This window comes from Hipposideros armiger, unplaced genomic scaffold (assembly GCF_001890085.2).
Source record: "Hipposideros armiger isolate ML-2016 unplaced genomic scaffold, ASM189008v1 scaffold_323, whole genome shotgun sequence".
Lineage (NCBI taxonomy): Eukaryota > Metazoa > Chordata > Mammalia > Chiroptera > Hipposideridae > Hipposideros > Hipposideros armiger.
Genome location: NW_017731673.1, coordinates 100,837 through 119,726, shown reverse-complemented (window position 1 = coordinate 119,726; position 18,890 = coordinate 100,837). Strand labels below are relative to the sequence as shown.

General features: G+C 36.9%; 1 pseudogene; it reads right to left on the bottom strand.

The window, feature by feature from the left end:
* Window positions 1–3,230: 3,230 nt before the first annotated feature.
* On the bottom strand, window positions 3,231–4,339 carry LOC109392291 (transmembrane protein 116 pseudogene; annotated as a pseudogene).
* Window positions 4,340–18,890: the final 14,551 nt, after the last annotated feature.

Sequence of the window (18,890 nt, the reverse complement as noted above, 5' to 3'; positions counted from 1 at the left end):
TCAACAACTCAAAAGAATAACAGATGGCAGGACGGAAAGGCTGTTCCAGGAAGACAGGGACTGAGGGATGGCAGCTGTATTTTCTTCTTTTCTCAGGGCCTGATTCTGGGTCATAGTACAGGCTGGGCCTCTGAAAGTTGCCTCTCCTTGGTATAGCCCTCTATAAAGACAGCAGGGGCACAGCTAAGGAGCAAATAACATTTGTTCTTTGAGGGAGGTTGCAAAGTAAGGACATTCCTGAAGACAGAAGGCACAACAGGAGTAGGAAAAGATGAACCCAAAGGCGGGTGTCATCATGTCATACTCCGGGTGGGAGCAGCTGTCCTGGCAGGCAGCACAGCTTTGAGCTTTGGCCAAACAACAGTGTCACAGTCAAAGATTTGGGCCTCAGGCAAATCTCAGGCAAGTGAGAGACAGACGTCTGGGATCACTAGCTGTTTCACTTGGGCCATCACAATGACAATCCCAGTTAGTGACTTTGCCTCCCCCCTGCCCTTTCTTCTATGAAATCAAGCATTTATGGATAAGGTTTGGAGTGATTCTTCCAGGAATCCCTAGGTGGAACACTTGAGAATGGGCCCTTCCCGTATTAAGCTGCACGTCATCTTATTGCTTATGGGAACTAGGCTTCAAGGGATGTATTGTAAGTGGGAATATCTTCGCTATGAAATAGTCATGCCTAGGAACCTAGTGATGTTCAGAGAACTGAAAGAAAAAGCAGAAAACGTGGCCTGTGTGCTGCTCAAACAAGGAAAATTGCATATTATTAATGAGACCAAAGAAGGGATTATTTGTCAAGAACGTAGACACGCCTTTTTATTCAGGATGACTGGATATTCAAAGGGTAACCTGGAATCTGTCGTGACTCTCAGCACTTGCTCAGGGCTAAAGGGAGTCCTGACCTTCCATGGCACTGTCTTTCCCAACAAGCCTATATATACTTCAAAGAATTCTGAGCATATGATTCACAGCCTATCCTTAAAGTCAGGAGAGTCTTGTGTAGTCAGTGGAGATGAACAGAAGGAGCTCTGCACCACTTCACAATTTCAGAGCAGAATAGAACCCTCCTCAGTTCCTATGCCCTGTGTGTGGACACTTCCCAAGTATCTAGAAAGGTTTATCGTGGCTGACAACAAGCAATTCCAAATAATAACATTACCAAGACTACACAGATGATAATGGATGCCCATGCTCTGGTTAACAGGTACATGGAAGAGCTAAATGTGAAAGTAGTATTTACTGGTTAGAGATATAGACAGAGAGAAACATGAGGAAAATCTCCCTGAATTTGCAGGAAATACTTCAAAATTTTGACTGCTGGAGACACTGGCATCTTTTGAGCAGGGTGAAGCATGATGTTGCTCATATGATTATTGGCCAAAGTCTTGGGAAGTACCATGGCCTTGCATTTCTCAGTGGTATCTGCACTGCTAAGGATGCAACCAATGTTGAATCTTTCTCCTACGAAGATACACCACATTACGCAGCTCTCCTGGCTCATGAGCTTGGCCAAAACTTGAGAGTGAAGCATGACCATGTGGCCTGCAGGTGCCATTGCCGGAACCTCTGTAGTATGCATGAACTTATTACTGTTATATGGGCGACGGCAGCTGCGCTTTCTGCTACTTTCACCAGCTGTTACACAAGCAGAGAGAGGACTGCCTGTTTTCTAAACCTTAGCTCCAGAGCTACTTTGGAATGTCATACAGCAGGAATAAGTGTAGATAAAAAAAAAATGTGATTGTGGCAGTGTCCTTCATTGTCAAAAGAATCACTGTTGTCTGCCCTCATGCCGGCAAAAGAAGGGTTCAGATCGTGCATTTGGATCCTTTTACAGAAATTGCAAATTTCTAAAGGTAACCACACCATGCCACCTCATGGCGGATGAGTATGACCTCCAAGAATACTGTAATGGTACCTCCCAGTGGTACACACAAATACCTACAAGCAAGATGGCACCCTTTGCAAATAATAAGGTCATTGTTACCAAGGCTGGTGGCAAAGCCTGGAGAATCAGTGTGTTATAAAGCCTTTGGAAAGGGCACAAAGGTTGCCTGGGGAAATTGCTATAGTTACATGAATACCAAGAGGGACAGGTCTGGAAACTGGCAATGAATCTAACAGGCTTTTTAAGATCTCCGGCAAGTGCAACGCCAAAGATGTAAAAAGTGGGAGGCTGCAATGTGAAAACATCCAAAGGCTCCCACACATTGAGAAACATCAAACATGTACCCAGTGCCCCATGCAAGTCACGTGATGTTGGGGTGCAGGGGTTTTTTTACGCCATAGACAGGGATGATGAGAAGGAGTTGAAGGATGGTATCCCAGATTAGACATTCCTACTCATAAATGAGGCTCTGCATTCTAGGAATCTTTTCTTCCCCAAAAGGTTCAGATTCTACTTATTAGTCACTCATTCATTTGTTCATTCATTTATTCTGTAAACATATTTAGCACTTACTGTTAGGTTGAACCATGTAAAATTGATATTTGACCATTTTCACCTCAAAAATGGCAAGTTCATATGGTTCAACCTAATTCAGTGTCCCGGCATTGAAATCTACTTTGGACTTCTGCTTGTAAATGACAGTTTAGAGTTTTAGATTACTAGAGTTTCTTTTAGTCATGATTTCTCTTAAATTTTATCATCCCCTGTAACTTCAAAAGATGGTCCTTAATTTTCCAGAATAGGATAGTCCCTACTGCCAAGACCTACAACAGGATTGACCATAGAAGAGACTATCTGAGTATAGTGTATCTGAGGATCCCACTGTCACTTTTTAAATAGTTGTTGTCTTTGCTTTTTCTGAATTTTCAAACCTCTTCAAAGACCAGAAACCCATAACTTTCTTTGTCCAATCTCAGAGACAGTAACAGCAATGACAAGGTCTGAGCGAGCTGCTGCATGCCGCCCTGCTGTTCCCCACAACCATGTAGTAGAGCGCCTGGAAGTGGGTCGTATACATTATAATCTGGAATTATGTTTTTGTAGAAAAGGCTTAGAGAAATCTAATATTCATCGAGGTAATGTGAGTCTATCTCTTAGATGGGATGTGGCTTCATCTCCCTGATCAAAGAATTTAAGAATCACTGGTAAATCTAAGAGTAATGAAGAAATCCTGCCCAATTCACCTAGAATATCTACAGACCATAGTACTATATTCCCTTTCACTGTCATAGTTTAAGGCATGGTTAGAAAAGATTTAAAATATTGTTCCCCCACACTCTTCTCAATACCGTAGTGTGGAATAACTGCAGTTCCTGGATATTCCAGTATTATTGTTTCCAAGAATGGTGGAGGTGCTGGTAGTAAAAGTAAGGGTAGACTGCAACGGATCTAGGCCCCTGCTATAGAGTCTCTTCTGTGAGCAGAATAATGGAGTCTGGGTGTCTGCATCACACTGGGCCCTTGTTTTAGTTGAAAGAACTTGTACTGTGTCCAGCCACGTACTCCACAGTGGAGCAGACCCTGGGACGATGCTGTTAGAGCCTGGATAACAGAGGGCCATGTGAAGCTTGGTGTCCTGTGGCTCGATCGGCTTTATGATTTATCAGAATGACAGCTGGGCACCAGCAGCCAATGGGTAAAAGCGCACTTGCTGCTCCACGATGTGAATCGCTGCCCACTGGTCACTCCCCAGAAAGCCAGTTGATTTCACAAACGTATATAGGGTCTGGGCCTGGATAAATAAGACCAGGGTGAGGAAGCTGGCCAGGAAAATGGTGAGCCCATAAAAATAAATGTGTTACAGACTGATATGTTGGCAGAAGGCAGGAGTTCAGCCATGGCTGACGGAGGTGAGGGCATCCAGATATGCCTGTGGCTCTGGCTGAAGTTGCAGAAGCATTCTCTGGTATTATCCAGACAGAATACAGGTATCATCAGTAGTGAAGGTATTGGGCTTGACAAAATGGTGGCTCTTTGACCAATTCGTTAACTATTATCTATAACCAGGGGAAATGTGCTCTGTCCACTCTGGTTGGGCTTCATCCTCAGCTCGTTGTTCAGATACCAGAAGTAACTTACCATGTAGAGAAATGAGAAGATGTAGAGCCTCTGTCCAACTGCTTGCCGGTTATAGCAGATAATGTTCTTACTGGCTGCCAAAGTTCCATAGAGAAGTGCCTCAGTAAGCCAGCAGATTCCCAGGAGCAGGTGAGAGAAGCTCAGATAAAAGAGTGACCTTATCTGTATATTCTGGAATACAGCATAGTGAACTTGGACCTGTAACACTCAGAGTAGCCATAACAAATAGTATCCACTGGACTGCAGAAAAAGAGAAGGTAGTAGCGGATCCCAACCAACTCCCTGGCGGACCAATGGCAAGAAGAAATGGTGGCTGGCCTTGTCATCTTCAAAAACAAGGAAAGTCAGCAAAGCAAGAGCTGCAGAGATGCCAAGCATGTGCCTTGTGCCTCTCCTCACATGGGGGAGGATGGGAACACAGCTCATTTCGATCAAGTTTGGTATTAGATGATTTTCAGTGCTTTTGCTACTTGACCATTTAGAATCACATTACGGAAGATAATTAGGCATATTAGGAAAATGTCTGTTTGTCATTCACTATCTGCCTTTCTCCTTTTTTTCTCTCTTTTCTTTTCTCCCTACTCCCTTTTAGCGTTTTTTTTTTTCTTTTTCCTCACTTTTGAGAAAGGAAGATTTAAGTGTTAATGTACTGGGAGCAGGGTTTAAAGAGGAGAAGATTTAGTCTGGTACTTTCCTTATAATTCTCAACCTACACACACACACACACACACACACACACACACACACACACACACACACACACACCACTCTATGGCCATTTGGAAGACAAAATGTGAATAGCTCTAATGTTCTCAATTCTTTGTAGTTTGAAAAAATAACCTCTACTATTTCAGAGAACAAAATAGCCCATATATCCTGGGACAGAAAGAAATAACAGTAACCCTACAGATTTATTTCATGAACTTCGAATGAGTCATGTTCTGAGGAATATCTTTTCTCTGGGCTATTGACCACTATACTTAAAAGTCAGTAGTTTTAGAGTGCAGACAGCTATGGTTTTAAATTCCACTTCTCATAGTGATCAGTCTTTTATAATTTGCAAGTGATTTAACACCTCAGATCTTTAGTTTGCTAATCTAGAAAATAGGATGACAATAATGCCTACCTTACAAAGCTGTTGCTAGCATTAATTGATATACCTGGTACAGTATAAGTATTCACATTAATTATTTTATTGTTATCAATATTATTATTAACAATACTCTTCAAATGGGACTTACCTGTCTGAAAGCTCATGAACATATTAATAGTTAATGTTTCAAACAATAACCAGAGTAGGACTGGTGAACTATTATGAAGCTTGAATACTTAAAATTTAGTTAGTGACATCATAAATAAATGGAGGCATAAAAAGATACATAATCTAAAGAAATATTATCTTTGTTTTAAGACTTTTGGCATGTGTCCATATTCCTCCTATGAAATCCAATTCTTTTAATAATTGTAATCAAATTGAGCTTGTTATTGAAGTGTTTAACTGTACGGTTGAAATGGATTTGAGATAAACAGGGATATGGAGAATTTTATTTATGCGCTTCAAATAAGCGTTTTCTGATGCCCTTGTAATTTCTCATTGTATACAGATGAGTATACAAATAGTACAGCAACGTCTCTTGCATGTGCTACCTTCAGAGTCATCACAACACTGTTGCAGAACGTGTATGTGCATCGTAAAGGAAACGGCGATGAATTTTCTCTGGGAACCGATAGCCCTTGTGAGCGTGAATTGTGCCTCTGTGTCCCTAGCTGGCCGAGTGATGTGGCAGTGGATTGCTTTGTACATATTCCTGTGCTTTCCTTTCTGTCTGTTCTGCTGTGTGTCATTCTCTCATCCAGCCCACCCAGGTCAGAGTGAAGTTTTCCTTTCTCAACTTGACTGTCTGGAGACAATGGAGGAAGGCAGGAGCATGTGCATGCAAATGTCCCAGTTGTCACAGTCTCTCTTTTCTTGTGTCCCTCCTTATTTCCTTCTGTGTCTTTGATAGTAAAACGATACTCTTTTAGAAGACATTGCAATATGGCCTCACCCACCCACAGGTAGGGCAGGTGGTTGAGTGCCTTGCACATCATAGCCTTTATTCATCTATAGTTATAGAAATGCCTCTTATTTTCTTTTAGTATGGCCAACTCTCATACATTTACTTATTTATTTTGTTTCAGTGATCATGCTGGTGCTGTTGTGCCATCTGAAAATTTAGCCTTTAGCTTCTTTGATGGTATAATTAACACGAACTAAATAAATTCAGCTTGTGCCACAGCTGTCAAGGCACCTGGGTGTTTATAGTTTCACCCCACCTTCCAGGGCAGGAGAGCTTTCGTAACAAGTGCTGGAGTGAATCCGGAGTGGACCGACTCATAGGCTCTGGCTTCCAGTCAGGCGGGAGGGGGTAACAAGGCGCAGAGCCCAGACACAGCTCTATCAAAGGTACTGAATTATAATACATGTATCCTGCACCACACAATGCTGGGGTCCAACTAAATACATTCTACATACTTCAGTACTGGGCTTTTATTGGCCTTCTTTTTCAATAAAAGCATTAGCTTGTAGGGAAAATAAATAATTTTCTTGTCAGTGGCCAATGACTTGAGCTAGCATAAATATCCTTTGGCGTTTATTCAGGAGAATCTGAATCAGAATGCTAAGTGACTTTACCCTTTCACCTATATGACAAAGCTTACCTTGACTGATGAGAAATCCAACAGTATCTGAAAAGAAACTCAGGCATGGAGGGCATGGTAGGGGCAAAAGAAGACCCGAAGGTGACAATCGGTGTATAAAAAAGCAGCAGCTTGAGAAGTCTGTCAGTCCTGGTATGGCAAAGAAACCCTCCTACAAAATCATCCTGCCCAGATAGCACATATTGGCAGCTAGCATCCTGGTGATTAATGTCACAGATAACTTTATTGTCTGTTAATAGTATCTACCATATGCACCCTTTAGGAATTGAATAGGCCATGGAAAGCCAATATCAGGGAGTTAGTGACATTTAAAAGAACAATCCACACCTGGCTAATGAAAAGATAGGATAGATGGAGTTTTAGATGCTTTTGTACAGAAGCCCTTGTTCTTAGTATTTTATGCCTTATAGGTAGTGGAAGAGAAATCAGTGATTTTCGGGAAGGGTGGCAATGTGCCTCTAGGAGACACAAATCATGATAACTGATGGACTCTTTCAAATTTCACCTCCTCACTACCCAGATTCTCTGAACCCCCAGTGGCGAATAACCCTGTGAGAATCACTGCCTGGTGAGCTTCACTGACAGATAATATCACACTCAGGTTTGTTGACATGGAAGGAAAGTTGAGAAGTAACTCATGATTTTTCTTCCTCCACAATAACTTTCCTTAAAATTCCAGTGTATTGTTAAACAAGAAAGAAGCTCTTTTCAGTTTCAGCAGCTTCTGTCAGTATAGAAACATGAAGTATACTTCACAGTGAGAATATGAGACTCACCATCTGCTTTAACGTCTTTGGAGAACAGTTATCAATGACTTCGTTCCAGGGTTAAAATTAATGGACTCCAGCTTATTGTAGTGTGAGCATCTTTAGGATTTTGCCCATTGTGAAAATATCTTCTAAATGGCATTCTGCCAAATTCTAGTCCTACTTGTGGAATTTTGTGACAGTTCATCTTAAAATGTTTAATATTCGTGTTCTCATTCCATTTTTTAACTTTTGTGTTCTATTTTTATCTGAGGGTGGAGATAAGGCTAAATAACATTCAGAAGAAAAATATTAAATGTTAAAAATAACAATTTAAAAAACTACACAATTTCCCATGGTATTTGATTACATGTTTATTCGGCAGTTTGGCAGTCGTTGGACTAGAATTTTCATTCCCAGTGCCAAGTGAGCAGTTTATTCATTTTACTTTAGAGTGTTCATTTTTTGTGATAATAATTTTAATGTTTTTGCACCAATTATGTCTGAGCAAGAGGTAACTTGCTGATGGAAGACTTTAATTTCAAAGTAGTTTGGTCTTCTCAGTGGCTGTAAATGTCTTGGCTATGTAGTTGAACTTTTAACATTTCTCCTCTAAAAATAATTTGAAACCTCCACAGCATTCGATCTTAAATCTATAGTCATTAATGATGTCTGGGAAAATATATCTAATATCACAGAGGGAAAAAAATGTGCTATTTCTGTTGTGGAAGACTGGCTTAAAATATTTGTTAGAAATATTCTGAAAATGCAACGTATTGTAGTTGTAGTTTATCGTATGTGGTTCATGGTCATTAGAGGCAACACTATATATAGTTCATAAAACAAAATATGTCAGATTTGCAACTGTTTACATCCATCTGTAAAGCATGATAGCATATGTTTTATAATGCTGAAAATTAAGATAATATATCTTTTTATTCTCAAAACCTTGACTTTGAAATTTTTTCCCAGATAAAAAAATTAATGCTTGAGAATTAAAAGCTAAAGTGAATTCCATTGTGCTTAATCTTCTACTGAGTTTACAAAATATAGATTTGTCTGCAGGAGACATTCTTTTTTTAAGATGAAAATGTGATAGAAGCCAACTTTACCTTATATAATAACAGTGTCTTTTAGAAACAAAATGAAAAGTACAGGATTGCTAACACCTTCACAATGCAACTGAAAACAGTGAATTTCCCCCCCCCCCTCTATTTTCATTAACAACTACAGCTCTAAGCCTCCATACTTGTGAAGAAAATGTTTTTTTGATGTTTTGTGTGGTAAAAACAATGAATTTATAAAATTTGTAGACAGGCACTTTCCACTGAGGATTTCTGACCTTTAGTTTATTGTACTTTGAAAAGGGGGAAATTTTTTCTAGATGATAACATTGTAATTGAATTAACCCTATGATACAGAGGGAACATTTAAGATTTAACAGAATTTCATCTAAGTTTAAGACTTAAAAGAGAACTCAATCTCTGTTTTGACAGGCTTACTGACAGCTATAAGGAGGTAAGAGGGAAAATGTACAAGTAACAAAAACATTTTTAAAAACAGAAAACCTGAACATAATTATTTTGGGGGGTGAGGGATAGGTAGAGGCCAATATCATCAACCAATTACTATTATATCTGACATGACTAATAATTCAACCCTCAGCCCTCTTAATCATATTATCTTCAAGTGATGTGAGAATAAACTCCCAGTCTGCCCATATCCTTTTCTGCCTGAAAATCACCAATTTACAATATACACTGAAGCAAATCATTTGGGAAGCTTTGTATTGCTTAAGAACTGAATTACCTTAGTGTGTATAGCCTATACAGAAATGAATTAGCTTATGTTTGGGCGTCCATCTATTTTTCACTACTCTGAAGACTAGATAAGGTTAGAATCCTAAATATTTTTTTTAATTATCAGTTAAAGAAACACTATAATGGAAATACTACCTCTAACTCTTCAATTAAATTTGCATTAACCTAGTAATTAATTAGAAATTTTTACATGTTTTAATATGAATTAGAAAATGGTATGGAAATACAGTTTTATTAACATTTGATTAGCTCAAAAATGCACCACTCAACAAATGTAGCTAAAAGCATCTTTCAAGTAGTAATAATGAGTTGACTATTTTATCGAAGTTAATGATCCCTTTAAATATTTATATTGGATTGTTGTTGTTATTATTTTTCTTTTTTTTTTAAAGATTTTTATTGGGGAATGGAGGGTGGGAACAGCGCTGGGGAATTGGGGAAGGGGAACAGACAAGTTGCTGTCCTTTTGTTCTTCAGTCTAGTTGTGGAGGACGTTGCTTCACTGGCCCAAGTTGGCACCATCATTGCACTCTTCCCGGGCGAGGCAGATCAGTCGCTGGCTTCTGGACGGCTGCTCATGGCGGCTGCTGGCCGCTCACGCTGGCTGCTGGCTACACACAGTAGCCCATGGCAACCCACTGCAGCAGGGGCTGCAGCCTACCATCGCTGGCAACTCACAGCAGCCCAGCTTCAGGTTGAGCTGTTGTTCAGCATCTTAGCTGTAGAGGGCAGTGTCACTAGCCCTCACATGTGGGATCCGAACTGGGGCCCTCTGGCGTCCCAAGCCAGCTCTTAACCAACGCGCCATTCGGCCGGCCCGTTATTATTTTTCTTATCATTCATATCAGGGTCATTTAAAACATTTTTTAAATTTTTATTAAATGTATTGGAGTGACAATAGTTAGTATAATTATATAGGTTTCAAGTATACAATTCTGTAATACATTATCTATATATCACATTGCACGTTTGCCACCCAGAGTCAGTTCTCCTTCCATCACTATATAATTGACCCCTTTTCCCTCTTCTACCACCGCCCTACCTTACCCTCTGGTAACCACTAAACTGTTGTCTGTGTCTATGAGTTTTTGTTTGTTTCTTTGTTTGTTTGCCTTGCTGGTTCGTTGCTTTCAGTTTTATATCCTATATATGAGTGAAAGCATACGGTTCTCAACTTTTTCTGTCTGACTTATTTCACATAGCATGATCATCTGAAGATCTATTCATATTGTTGCAAATGACAGTATTTCATCTTTTCTTATGTCCAAGAAATATTCCATTGTATTTATGTACCACATCTTCTTTATCCAATCATCTATAGAAGGACACTTTGGTTGTTTACATGTCTTGGCCACTGGGAATAATGCTGCAGTGAACATACGGCTACATATATCTTTACGAATAAATGTTTTCAGATTTTTTGGGTAGATACACAGAAGAGGAACTGTGGGTTCTATGGTAATCCCGTTCTTAGTTTTCTGAGGAATCTCCATACTGTTTTCCACACTGGCTGTACAAATTTACATTCCTACCAGCAGTGTATGAGGGTTCCTTTTTCTCCAGAATCTCTCCAACTACTGTTATGACTTGTCTTGTTGATAATAGTCATTCTAACAGGTGTGAGGGGGTATCTCATTGTGGTTTTAATTTGCATTTCCCTAGTAGCTAGTGAAGTCGAGCATTTTTTCATATATCTGTTAACTATTTGTATGTCTTTTTGGTAGAAGTGTCCATTCAGGTCCTCTGCCCATTTTTCAATTGGATTGGGTTTTTGTTGTTGTTGTTGAGTTGTATGAGTTCTTTATATATTTTTGATATTACCCCTTTATGGAAGGTGTTATTTGGAAATATCTCCTCCTATTTAGTTGGTTGTCTCTTTGTTAGTTGATGGTTTCTTTTGTTGTACACAAGGTTTTTAGTTTGATACAGTCACATTTATTTAATTTTGCTTTTACTTCCGTTGACTTTGAGGTCAAATTCATAAAATCCTCTCTGAACACAAGGTCCACAAGTTTAGTACCTATGCTTCCATCATGCAGTTTATTGTTTCAGGTCTTATATTTAGGTCTTTGATCCATTTTGAGTTAATTTTGGTATATGGTGACAGATAGAAGTCTAGTTTCCTTCTTTTGCATGTGGCTTTCCAATTCTCCCAGCACCATTTTTTGAAGAGGAAGAGGCTTTCTCTTCTTCATTGTGTATTTTTGGCTCCTTTGTTGAAACTTACCTTCCCTTATATATGTGGGTTTATTTCTGAGCTCTCAATTCTATTCCATTGTTCTGTGTCAGTTTTTCTGTCAGTACTATGCTGTTTTCATTATTGTCACTTTGTAGTAGAAATTGAAGTCGGGGAATGTGACACCTCCAGCCTTGCTCTTTTTTGTCAGGATTGCTTTGACCGTCAGAGTCTTCTGTAATTCCATGCAAATCTGATGATTTTTTGTTCTATTTCTTTAAAAAATGGCATTGGGATTTTGATGAGGATTCCATGAAATCTGTATGTTTCTTTGGGTACTATGGCCATTTTAACTATGTTGATTCTTCCAATCTATGAAGATGAAACATCTTTCCATTTCTTTGTATCTTCCTCAATATCTTTTAACAATGTCTCATAGTTTTCAGTGTGTAAGTCCTTCACATCCTTTGTTAAGTTTATTCCTAGGTATTTTATTCTCTTTGTTGCATTGCAAAAGGAATTGCATTTTTTCATATCTTTTTCTGAAATTTTATTTTGTATCCTGCAACTTTAGTATATTTTGTTATTGTTTGTAATAGTTTTTGGGGGGAGTCTTCATGGTCTTCTATACATAGAATCATGTCATCTGCAAAAAGTGGCAATTTGACTTCTTCATTCCCAATTTAGATCCCTTTGTTATTTTCTCTTGTCTGACTGTTCTGGTTAAGACTTCCAACATTATTTTGAATAACAGTGGGGGCAGGAGGAATCCTTGTCATCTTCCTGATCATAGTGGAAAAGTTTTCATTTTTTCACCATTAAGTATGATATTAGCTGAGAGTATATCACATATGGCCTATATTACATTGGGCACTTCCCTTCCATACCTATTGTATTAAGTGTTTTAATCATAAATGGATGTTGTATCTTGTCAAATGTTTTTTTCTGCATCTATTGATATGATCATATGATTGTTATCCTTTATTTTGTTTATGTGGTATATTACATTGATCAGTTTGTGTATGTTGAATCATCCTTGCACCCCTGGAATGAACCCCACTTGATCATGATGTATAATCTTTTTAATGTATTATTGTATTTGACTTGGTAGTTTGTTGTTTTTTTTAAAGGATTTTTGCATATATATTCATAGAGTTATTGGTCTGTAGTTTTCTTTTTTGTGTTATTCTCACCAGGTTTTGGTATCAGGGTAGTGTAGGCCTCATAAAATGAGCTAGGGAGTGTTGCGTCTTCTTCAATTTTTTTTAGAAGAGTTTGAGGAGGACAGGTTTTAAATCCTCTTTGAATGTTTGGTAACACTCACTGGTGAAGCCATCTGGTTTTGGACTTTTGCTTTTTGGGAATGCTTTTTTCAATTTCCTTATTGTTGATTGGTCTACTTAGATTTCCTAGTTCCTCATGATTTAGTCTTAGAAGGCTTTATGTTTGTAAGAACTTGTCCATTTCTTCTAGGTTATTGAATTTGGTGGCATATAGTCCTTCATAGTATTCTTATATGATCCTTTGTAATTCTGTAGTACCCATGGTAACTTCTCCTCTTTCATTTCTGAATTTGTTTATTTGTGTCTTTTCTCTTTTTTCCTTAGTGAGTCTAGCCAAGGGTTTATCAATTTTATTGATCTTTTCCAACAACCAGCTCTTTGTTGCATTAATTTTTTTCTATTGTCTTTTTGTTCTCTATTTCATTTAGTTCCACTCTGATTTTTATTATTTCCTTCCTTCTGCTGACTTTGGGTTTCATTTATTCTTCTTTTTCTAGTTCTTTAAGATGTAATGTTAGATTGCTTGTTTGGGATTTTTTTTGTTTCTTGAGATAGGCCTTTAATAATATCAATTTCCCTCTTAATACTGGTTTCACAGTATCCCAATAATTTTGATATGTTGTATTTTCATTCTCATTTCTTTCTATGTACTTTTTGATATCTTCTTTTACTTCTTCTTTGACCCAGAACTTTTTTAGTAGCATGTTGTTTAATCTACACATAATTGTATGTGTGTGTGTGTGTGTGTGTGTGTGTGTGTATGTTTCCCCACTTTCTTTTTGCAATTGATCTTCAATTTCAAAGCATTATGGTCAAAGAATATGCTTGGTATGATTTCAGTCTTCTTAAATTTGCTGAAGTTAGTTTTGTGTCCCAACATATGGTCTGTCCTTGAGAAAGTTCCATGTGCACTAGAAAAGAATGTAAAGTCTTGTCTTCTGGGGCGAAAAGTTCTGTAAATGTCAATTATGTCCATTTGGTCTAATGTATCTTTTAAAGCTCCTACTTCCTTATTGTCATTTAAAAAAATTGATTACAAATAATGTGGCACCATTCTTTTGAAGTTTTTATTACCAGTTTTTTCTGTAACCAGATGTATAGTTATGTACGTAATTTTTTTTTTAAGATTTTTTTGGGGAATTAGGGGAGGGGAACAATGTTGGGAAATCGGGGAAGGGGAACAAAAAAGTTGCTGTCCTTTTGTTCTTCAGTCTAGTTGTGGAGGACGTCACTTCACTAGCCCATGTTGGTATTATCATTGCACTCTTCCCGGGTGAGGCAGATCGGTTGCCGGCCACTGGACGACCGCTCATGGTGGCTCTTGGCAGCTCACGCCAGCTGCCAGCCACACATGGTAGCTTACGGCAGCCCACTGCAGCCCTGCTACAACCTATGCGGTCGCCGGCGACTCACGGCAGCCCAGCTCCAGGTCGAGCTGTTGTTCACCATCTTAGCTGTAGAGGGTGCAGCATCACTGGCCTTCATGTGGGATCCGAACCCGGGTCCTGCTGTTCAGAGCTGGCGTCCCAAGCCAACTCCTAACCAATGCACCACTCAGCTGACCCTATGTAAGTAATTTTCAACAGACATACCATTTAGACTGGTTCAAAAGATTCCATAAGTTAAATTTTACACATCCAACTTTACTTAACAGCATATTTAAATAGTCTTTCATTTTAAAGTTATATTCCCCAGCATGTGACATTCATAGGTATAAGCAACATCAAAACAAAATCTTCAAAATTGTAAAATTTCATCACATGGGTTAAGCCCTGAATACTGCCTTTTCGTTATTTTTCCACATTTTCTTTGGTAGTTAGTTCAGTGCTTGATATCTAGTAAATGAATAAATACTTGTAGAATATGCATGAAAAACAGTCATTAAAGAAGTTCTGCTAAAACATGACTGTAATTTTTGTGAGCCTTTTGTTAAAATGGGGGTAGGTATTTATTTTTTCAGAAATATGACAGCTAAAGTTAAAATGTAATTATTTAACAAAAATAACTACTCAGATGTTGACAACATATTATAGGTGTTTATTATTACTAACTATGGAAGTTTTCTAATTAGAGCTTTGAATTGTTAGAGAAGTCCACAGAAAAATCTGGTGAGCAAACTTTCATGTTGTAAAAATTTGTATTTTTCATTGTCATGCTTTATATCAATTAATAATTTTGAATTAAATATTTTCAGCAGTTTTAGTTGAGGTACACTGAAGCATGTTGTATCATTCCAGAGCATGCTATAAATCCATTAATATATATTTGGCTTTGGTAAAATATAATTTAGTTTAACAAGGAATAGGCAATAAATAAACTATCTTCATCTCTGCAGTAGAAAATGGCGAGGGAGAGATTTTGTAGCAGTATTTTTTGTGTCTGGTATATTTTGGTTTTTGTTTGTTTTTAGAAACTGTCATTGTAATTGCCACTGGGGAATATAAGACAATAATAATCTTATTTAAAAAATGATTTATAAACCATTTAGTGTTTTAAATCATTAATAGTTCTTTCCTTTATTTGGCCTTAGCAAACAACCAAAATTAACCAGGAAATGAGTAGTTAGCATATAAATAGGACTTGTTATTTACAGTAATTGTAATAAATAAATAAATAATATTTAACCTTGTTTCCTGAGTGATGCCAGAATGATGAGCTACATTTTGGAGGTATTCTCTAGAAGCCTACTTCCACACTATGGAATACTTTCCTTTTATCCTGATTAATATAATGTCTTACGAACATACGAAGCTGGAAGATGTCACATAAGCCTTATTACTTCTTATGTTTTATGTTCTGAGAACACCTATGATAGGAGCCCATGCTCTGTTGCCAAAACATCAATGTTATGGAAATGTGTAATTTCAACAATGATCCTCAGTATAGAACAGTGAAGGGAACATGAGTTTTGGAATCAGTCCTGAAAGAGAATGCTGATCTTGCTGTAAAATGGATATAATATTGCTTATCGCAGTGGGTAAATATACAGATAAATGACACATGTACATTAAGCTCCTAGTATAGTGTTTGAAATTTATTAGCTGTACAGTTATGACACATTATTATCTTTGTCATTGTTTATGTCAACATATGGAGATTTAGTAATACAGGTACAACTTGACATGTACATTTTCTTTCATGATCAAATAGCATTAGTGATGTGTGTTGAGGTGAAGCCGTGCAAAAAGGCTCTGAGCACACAGGAGACTTATGCAAGCAGGAGAATACCAAAAACAAAACTAACTTTGCCTAGAGTTAGCTTCATGTTGTGGGTACAAGTAGAATGTGCTGTATCATTTATTTCCTCTTCTAAGATCATGTGGCATAAGCACAGGGTTTTTATAGATGCATTTTAACCTAAATTTTATCTATCATCTATCTATCTATCTATCAAATCTTTCTGTTTTTCTATTTATACATTCATGCCATGATATGCAAATTGAGTTTTACCATTTATCTGTATGGTGTTTAACATTTGGTTGAATAAAAATAAGCTGAATGAGAAAAAATACATGAATGAATAATCTTCTATAACTACTACACATATATTGTTCAAAAATCATAGCAGGATTTCATAAATAGATGACAGTACTTTTTGTTGGCACAGCTTAAGGGAAAAAGAAAAGAACAAAATGTAAGTGTCAGTCTTTGGCAGATTGTATTAAATATCTTTACTTTAGTGAATAATATTTCAGTGGCAAAAGTAGACTGAATTCTTAAAAACATATATTCAATTAATGGGTACCTTAAGTAATGGTGTATGACTATGCTGAATATTTAAGCCTCCTCATTTTTTGGACAGGTTTTCTTGTGTAAATGTAGGAGAAAAATGCCATCAGGTAAGATTCACATTAAAAATGATTAATTCATAGTGAAAATAACTTGGAAACTAACAAAGTTAAAAGATCTTCAATCATTTGAAAAAAAATAAAATCTTCGACCAAAGACATAAAACTGTTTGAAATTTGAAATTTCAGGTCATTTTAAATAGTGCAAACTAACAACCTCCCATTTGAATTTGAATAAAATCTGCATGGAGAAAACTGAATGAAAATAGAGTAAGTTCTGAATAGGTAAACAAAATAGTAATAGAAACTATACTGGAGAGATAGCTGATAAATGTTGTCATTAAGGTAACAAAATATAGTAGAAAAAAGTCCCCCATAAAACATGGCCTAAATATACGTTTTAAGAAGAATTGGGCAAAAAAATCAATAATTCAGGAACTAGAAATATGCATAAGATCCTGAATTATCCTGATTAAATATCCAGTATTCCTAAATGGTTCTATCTTACAATCAAACTCCTCGCTTCCATAGATAGATTTATGGGTATGCTATTCAGGGAATTAAAGTAATCACTAAGTCTGATATTTCATTGTTTCTATAATTATAAAAATATCAACACTGTATCACTGTACACTAATTTAGAAGCCAGCAGAGACCACTGTACTTAATAGCTGTATCTCATCACAGGACAACTCGAGAGAGACATACATAGCATGGATATATATATATATATGGTGATTTTTTTTAAAACTGCATTTTGGCACATTTATTGTTGCCTGTCTGTGAGTATGTACTAGCTGTGTATAGGTATTTTTAATATAGAAAACCTGAACACTGAACTTCCTCTGATATAAACCTCAAGAGTCTACATATAAAAATTAATATTAAAAGTCATTTAATCTAGTTAAAATGTTTGAGACTTGAGCATTTATATCTTCTCTTTTTAGTCCTAACATCATTTCTGTCTGAGCTTGTCACCTGACATTTTCTCATCAAGAAGGGGGTCATTATCAAATTCGAGTGTATGTTGTAGTAAGAGTTTTATTCCGGTTGCTAGTGCATTGCCATTCAGAGTCTATAATTATACTTAACTTTTATAGAGTGTGTGAATATTAGATTGGGCACACAGCCAGCCAAAATCCCCCCAAATAAGTGTTGAGTAAAAGTAAACATTTGACCTTGTGACCAATAAACAACATGACTGAAACAACATGGGCTAGAAATGTGGGAGGTTTAGATGAGAATTTTCAAAGATGGACTTTGCAAAATTTATAGTGTTATTATTAATGAGGCATTAAGTAACCTAAAATACATACATCACATTTTTAAAAATAAAGACACAAATATAGCGATTTATGTATGTTTTATATTATGGGGCAAAATCAACCTTAATAATAGAAACGGGTGGTTAGCAAAATACTAAGTCAAGATTCTTTTCAGAACTCTAGTTGAAGATAATTACATAGTGATTTCAATAAAATTCCATACCTTTTCTACAAGTGTCAGTAAAACTTTATAGTCTAAGCTTGGGTGGATCCCTACTAGGAAAATCCACATATCTGAAACATAAAATTAAGTTTGGAAAGTCAGATACTGATAATAAAGAACAAATTACCTTACTTACAATAAATACATAATTGACCTTAATAATAACGGTATAAATATGAACTCTAATTAATTTGTTAATTGTCCATGTGTGCCCTCACTTCTCTCTTTAAACTTAGCATCTGCTCATTAATTAACTGCACTGGCTTTGTTAATTGTATCATGTGTTCTGACAATGTGCTAGTATTGCCTTTGAGGCTTTTAAAGAAGCAAAAGAGATTTCTCACATGGAATGGGCTACAGTTTTAAATGGCAACTGAAATACTGCAACAGGTGCAAAATTTTTCTTAGATGGTGGGTACTATATATGATTATTGTGTACGCATACATAAAATATTCCTGTAAGACAGAAATTGTAACTTAGAATTTGTCTGAAACAACTAGAAGGTGGAAAAGGACCCTGCTGTAAGTTTTTATTAAAGTATAGCTTGCAGAAAGAAGAATGAGAAAGGTAATAACATTACAGATACAGATAGCAGGTTGGATAGAAGTATGATTTAGGTGTATTGGAAGCAATAAGGAAATCAATGCTAAGTAATGGAAGATTGAATAGAAAGCTGGGTGTCACCTAAATGACAGACTGTCTGGTTTGAACTTAATCTGATAGGTTGTAAGACATACATAAGCAAAAGGCAGTATTTTAGAGTCTATAAAAATTTTGTCTTGTAAGGAAATTTAGAGGTCCTATATTCTACCTTCATATTCAGGCAAGCAACATAATCTACACATCATCCTTTTTATTATC